This window comes from Oryctolagus cuniculus, chromosome 7 (genome assembly GCF_964237555.1).
Source record: "Oryctolagus cuniculus chromosome 7, mOryCun1.1, whole genome shotgun sequence".
NCBI lineage: Eukaryota > Metazoa > Chordata > Mammalia > Lagomorpha > Leporidae > Oryctolagus > Oryctolagus cuniculus.
Window position 1 is genome coordinate 30,256,230 of NC_091438.1, and position 5,942 is coordinate 30,262,171.

A 5,942-nucleotide genomic window follows, 5' to 3' on the forward strand; every position below is an offset into this window, starting at 1 on the left:
ATGCCTGTTCCAAAGACGTCAAATTTATAATCACTACCTTTAAATCTCCTTTTCCTGATCTTCATATATACTCTGAGAAGATAAAAGCAGGAGAGTGCAACAAAGTTGATGTCATTCCATAAGACAGGTCATCAATGGAGAATTTTGTAACCCATGCAATTCCAACAAGGAAAGGAAATAATTAGTATACAATGTGCTGAAGTCACTCACTCTCTTACTGTAATAAAACCAGGTAATAACCTTTCCTTCCAATTTTTTGGAACATTGTTAACCCTATTTGAATAATTTAACACTAGATAAATTTCAACACTTATGTCCCTAAATTTAAAATTTCCACAATCATTAGCCAAGGGATTTCTATGACTTTTCAACACTAAATATAGACATAAAATTTATATTACTTTTGGCTTATTTTTCAATTGGTCATTTGTACCAAACTTTAAAACCGCTCTATGTTCCTCTTAATATTTTATGAGTAACAGTTGGTGTCTGGAAGTATTATCTTAGATATTTATAAAGCTGACCTGACCTATATTTCAGAACTCTTCTAGCCCAGCACACCAAGAGTACCCTTCCAAACTGCTGTGTTGAGTGTGTTGTTTAGGCATTTTTGCTCCCATTGGCATCATAAGCAGTTCATTTTCAGGATAATTGTGCCATCAGGGGAATGGAGGAATATTAAGGAGAATAAAATCTCATCTCTACAACGTCCCCTTTGTCCTTCATTTTCATAAGAATCTTTATAGGTAAGCACAGAGCAGCAATAATTCAGAATTTGAAAGATGAATGAGGATAATAGTAAAAGGTAGAGAGTGAATCTGGGATTCTGTTGGGTTAACAAAAAAGAAGCAGAGTGCAGGGATCCTTCATGATAAGGAGTTTCATGTGATTTAAGCCAAAAGTGGTATTGCTTGTTGTTACTGCTTTCTAAAGAGACAGAAAGGTAAATAACCCGGACTGGACTGAGTTACTGGAATTAAGACTTATTCTATGCATCTGCTCTCCCACAATATGGTGCTGGGAGAGGAGAAAACAGCTTCTACGCAGCTGCCTCTTGCCAACCTGAGTGCTGACCTCCAGGAGCTGATCCTGCTCCTGATTGGAGGAGAGCAGCATACTCGGCGTGTGGGCAGCCGAGTTGGGATCGGCGGAAGAGGACTATAAAGGAGGAGAGAGACAACATGCACCAGGAACATCTAGGGGGAACATCTATCTGAAGGAACACCTGTGCAGCCCCCGAGAGAGCCGGCCGGTGGTGTGCCGCTCCCCCACGGAAGTGGGGAATGTGGCAGGGGGAACCGCCCTTCCACGGAGGTGGAAGGGTCGGCAGCCAACCCGGGAAGAATCAGCAGCAAACCCAGGGAGGGCCGAGCAGACAAAAGAACAGCGCAGGGTCCTGTGTCGTTCCTCCGTGAAGAGGGGGAGCGACATAATGGCGCCGTGACTCGGATATGAAGCCTAGGCAGGGTTTAGTGTTGTTCCTCCATGAAGAGGGGGAGCAACATAATGGTGCCGTGACTCGGATAGGAAACTTAGGAGGGAAGAAACGGGAAGAAGTGGGAAAATACCGGAGAGAGAGAGACTAGCAAAGAGCCTAGGGAAAAGCCAGACGAAAAAGGTGCCGGAAGAAGCTATTGAAAGCCTAGGCATAGACTCGGATACGGACTACGGGGGGAAGCTGGGAGAAATCTCTAAGGTCGAAAGCGAAAGTGAAAGCTAGAACAAACAGACTCGGATACGGACTGTGGGGAGAAGCCAGGAGAAATGAGGGAGGAATATTGTTGGAAGAAAACTTAGGGAAACATACCGGGTAGAGAAAAATGTTAGGGAAATTGAAGCCGCGGGGCCAGGCCGAGGCGGAGACGTAAGCCAGCTTGGAATTCTTTAAGTCAGCCCAGGGGGCAAAAGGCGAAAAGTTAAACCAGAGGCGGAAACGTGGGCCAGGTTGGAATCCGTCAGATTAGCCCGGGGAGCAAAAGACGGGAAGCCAAACCATAAGGCGGAAACGTAAGCTATAGGTTGAATTCGCCAGGTTAGCCCGGGGAACTTAGATTGAATGCTAGTGGCGGAAACGTAAGCTACGCTGTGTGATTCGCGGAAGCCGCCGCGTGCAGAGAGAGCACGGGGCGTGAATAGATAGGGAACGTGGGGCTAGCGCGAGGCCATGGTGCGGGAGCGAAGGGCGTGGAGACCGCGGAGTGTGCGCGTGAAACCAAGCCGCGCAGAGCCGGGAGCCCGCCGCAGGGCGGGCGCCGGGAAGCCGCGCAGATGAGAGAAGCGCGGGTTGAAGCGGCTCAGAGCCGGGAAGCCGCTGAGAAGCAGCCTCGGGGCGGGCGCCGGGAAGCCGCAGGGATAAGAGAAACAGAAGTTTAGAAGTAAAATGAGAGAAATAGGAATGCTGGTAGATAGAAATAAAATAGGAGAAATAGGAATGCCCGGAGATAGAGAAATAAATAAGGCCTCCCCACAATATGGCAATGAGAGAGCTTGGATTCGGTCTGCCTGATTAGGGAGGTGGTGAGCACCTGCGGGCGGCTAGCAGCTTATGCGCCGCAGGTCACCGAAGACAGGCATGAATCAACACCAATAAGTCTCCCCACAATACAGCAATGAGAAGGCTTGGATTCGGTTTGCCTGATAGGGCTTGTAAGCACCTGCATGCAGTTCTAGCAGAGCAGAGCATGCGCTGCAGGGCACCGAACTCAGGCACGCATCAGCGCCTAAAAACCTCCTCACAACATGGCGAAGAGAGGACCCAGATTCAGTTTGCCTGATTGATAGGACTTGTAAGCACCTGTGGGCAACTCTAGCAAGCAGAGCAGAGTGTGTGCCGCGGGACACCGAAGACAGGCGCGTATCAACGCCAAAAAATAAAAAGAAAGGGGGATCTGTGGGGAGCAACCCGGACTGGACTGAGTTACTGGAATTAAGACTTATTCTATGCATCTGCTCTCCCACAATATGGCGCTGGGAGAGGAGAAAACAGCTTCTACGCAGCTGCCTCTTGCCAACTTGAGTGCTGACCTCCAGGAGCTGATCCTGCTCCTGATTGGAGGAGAGCAGCGTACTCGGCGTGTGGGCAGCCGAGTTGGGATTGGCGGAAGAGGACTATAAAGGAGGAGAGAGACAACATGCACCAGGAACATCTAGGGGGAACATCTATCTGAAGGAACACCTGTGCAGCCCCCGAGAGAGCCGGCCGGTGGTGTGCCGCTCCCCCGCGGAAGTGGGGAATGTGGCAGGGGGAACCGCCCTTCCACGGAGGTGGAAGGGTCGGCAGCCAACCCGGGAAGAACCAGCAGCAAACCCGGGGAGGGCCGAGCAGACAAAAGAACAGCGCAGGGTCCTGTGTCGTTCCTCCGTGAAGAGGGGGAGCGACATAATGGTGCCGTGACTCGGATATGAAGCCTAGGCAGGGTTTAGTGTCATTCCTCCACGAAGAGGGGGAGCGACAGTAAAGAGGGGTGAACCTTAAACAAAGGGAAAGCTGACCACTGAGATGGAAGAGAATGAGTTGCATCAGCCAGTGTTCTAGATGGAAAACGGTAACCACTGTAGACAGGGAGGTGGAAGGTGGTAAAGAGACATGTATGCACCCACAGGAAGGGCCAGAAGAGTACCATGTGGGCTGGAGATCCAAGAATGACCCCCGACCACCAGACTCTCCTGGGCATCTACAACTACAGGACCCTGGAAACACTGTTTTCAAAAGGCAGGTGTGATGCTGATTAGCACGCACACATCCCATGTCCAGGTACCTGAATTTGAGTACCAGATTCACTTCCTGTTCCATCTCTCTGTTAATTTGCAGCCTGGGAGACAGCAGGCTCAAATAATTGGGTCCCTATTTCCAAGTAGGAAACCTAGATTGAGTTTCCAGCTCCCAGCTTTAGTTAAATCTGAACCCTTGCAGTCAATTGAAGAGTTGACCAACAAATGAAACGAGATCTGTCTGCCTGCCCCATGTGTTTCTCTCTGCCTTTCAAATAAAAACTCCTTAAAAAGAGAGCTCATCCCTTCAACTACAACTTAGGATGCCAGGCCATGAAAGTGCAGAAGCTGCCTTTTCACACCCTCAAATCTGATAACCAGGTCTTGGAAACTCGGAGTCCCGCCACTGATTCATTCTCAAGTGTGTCTCCAAAGCAGATGAGCGTGAGAGAGATGCTGCAGAGAAACCCCAAAAGGCATTCTGAGGAAGGGAGAAGCGATCCACACAGATCAAGTAGGAGGGTTTTGCTGTGGCCCCCAGGAGAGTTGAGGACATCTTGGTGTTGGTAATAGTTATTCTTAAAGGCAGATGGCAAGTGCTAATGAGGTTTTGTAGACTGAAGCTGCAGGACCATTTCTATAATATAAGTTCAGAACTACTGCCCTTGACAACAGCCACTGTGGCTCAAAACTAATTGGCAGCCGAAGCATCTTCCACATAGGAACTCTAAAGGAGAACCTGGAAATGAGAGGTCACTGTGCATCCCTCCCACACCCAGTGAGTTGTAGACAATGGCAGGGCAGCTTTACAAAACTTTTAATGAGAACAGTGGAGTAGAGGGAGGATCCACAGATCCACACCCCGCGTTTGCCTCCTCCTCACTCCAGAAGCTTCTGTGCTCGTCTGCCTAAAGGTCTTTCCTTTCTACCCTATCACATCCCTTCCATACCTCTTGTTGCCCACCCCATCCCCTCTGTTTTTCTTCTTAGCAGCTACCCCTATCTGCTACTACAAGCTTATCTGGGAGTTTCTTTTCTATCAGCATCTCTCAAATGTAAGCTCCATGAGTGCAAACATTTTCTTTTTCACAGTGACTCCTACCACCTACAACAGGTGTGGAGAAGCAATGGATGTCGTGAGATAGCCCCTGTGGAAGAGAATGAAAGGCACCCACAGAAACAGAGCTCGTCTCCCATGCTCCACACAGTGGAGGCCCTCTGCCAGCCCCATCCCTCCTCCTTCAATACAATAAGCCATGCCCCCCTTGACAAGATGAGTGAAAGCACCTGCTGAGAGGTGAGGTCAGGTGCACAGCATTACAAAGCTAGGAAATACGGAAGGAAGTGTCAAACTCAGTCTGGCTGTGAAGTCCGTGATCTTTCCACTAAGCATTAGAAACTGTCAAGAGCTACCCAAATGTATGCATCATCTGTCATTGTTATTTCATGCTTAAATTCTACTGCAGCTCTTGGAAAAGATGGTTAAAACAATTAAGTAGGGCCTAATACAAGGATTTTCAAAATTGCTTCTCTAAAGATATTCTTAAGGAATTGATATGGGATAGGAGGCCATGCATAAGTAACCAGCTTAGAAATTAACTAAGGATTCCCGGATGCTTCTGTCGATGCAGAATGGCAGAGTGCTTTCTTTGGGAAAACAGTGCCAGGGAAAGTGCTAGTTAACATTTCTATAAGTGCCATGGAAGAAAGCGTACATGGCAAGTCACACAAAGTACTTCTCTTAGAGAAATGCCGAATCAGTGGGGAGTAATGGTAGAATGTCCCTTTCTGTCCATGTGAAGAAGCAGAAAAACAGTTGACAGAAACAAAATACAAACCCCAAGTACCAGTCACAACCTTAGCAACACACCAAGGGCCTAAGTATATGGATCCTGAACACCATACGCCCACTTTATTGAGGCAAAATACCACCAGAAGGCTGTGCGTTGTTGCAGAGCTTGGAATAAGTATCAGAGAATCATGAGATACTACACTTGATCTTAGCCAAAAGGCCAAGAAGCAATAACCATGAACTTTACAAAAACTCACAGGCAGGCATACCTGGGACTCACCCCTGTGAAAAACGAGCAAAGTCCAGAAAGCTGCGCTGTCAATGACAATAGGTGTAGAGATGTCAAAAAGGAAGGTCTGACAAGATAATAGCTCTTCAGAGCAGAAAATGGAAATCTGGAGAAAAGAGTATTTAAAACTCTGAAAGTCATGTATAAAGC

At 48.1% G+C, this 5,942-nt stretch overlaps 1 pseudogene; it reads right to left on the reverse strand.

Annotated features, from left to right (window-relative positions):
- Positions 1–5,593: 5,593 nt before the first annotated feature.
- LOC127493767 (U2 spliceosomal RNA) lies at positions 5,594–5,735 on the reverse strand (annotated as a pseudogene).
- Between the last annotated feature and the right edge of the window lie 207 nt (positions 5,736–5,942).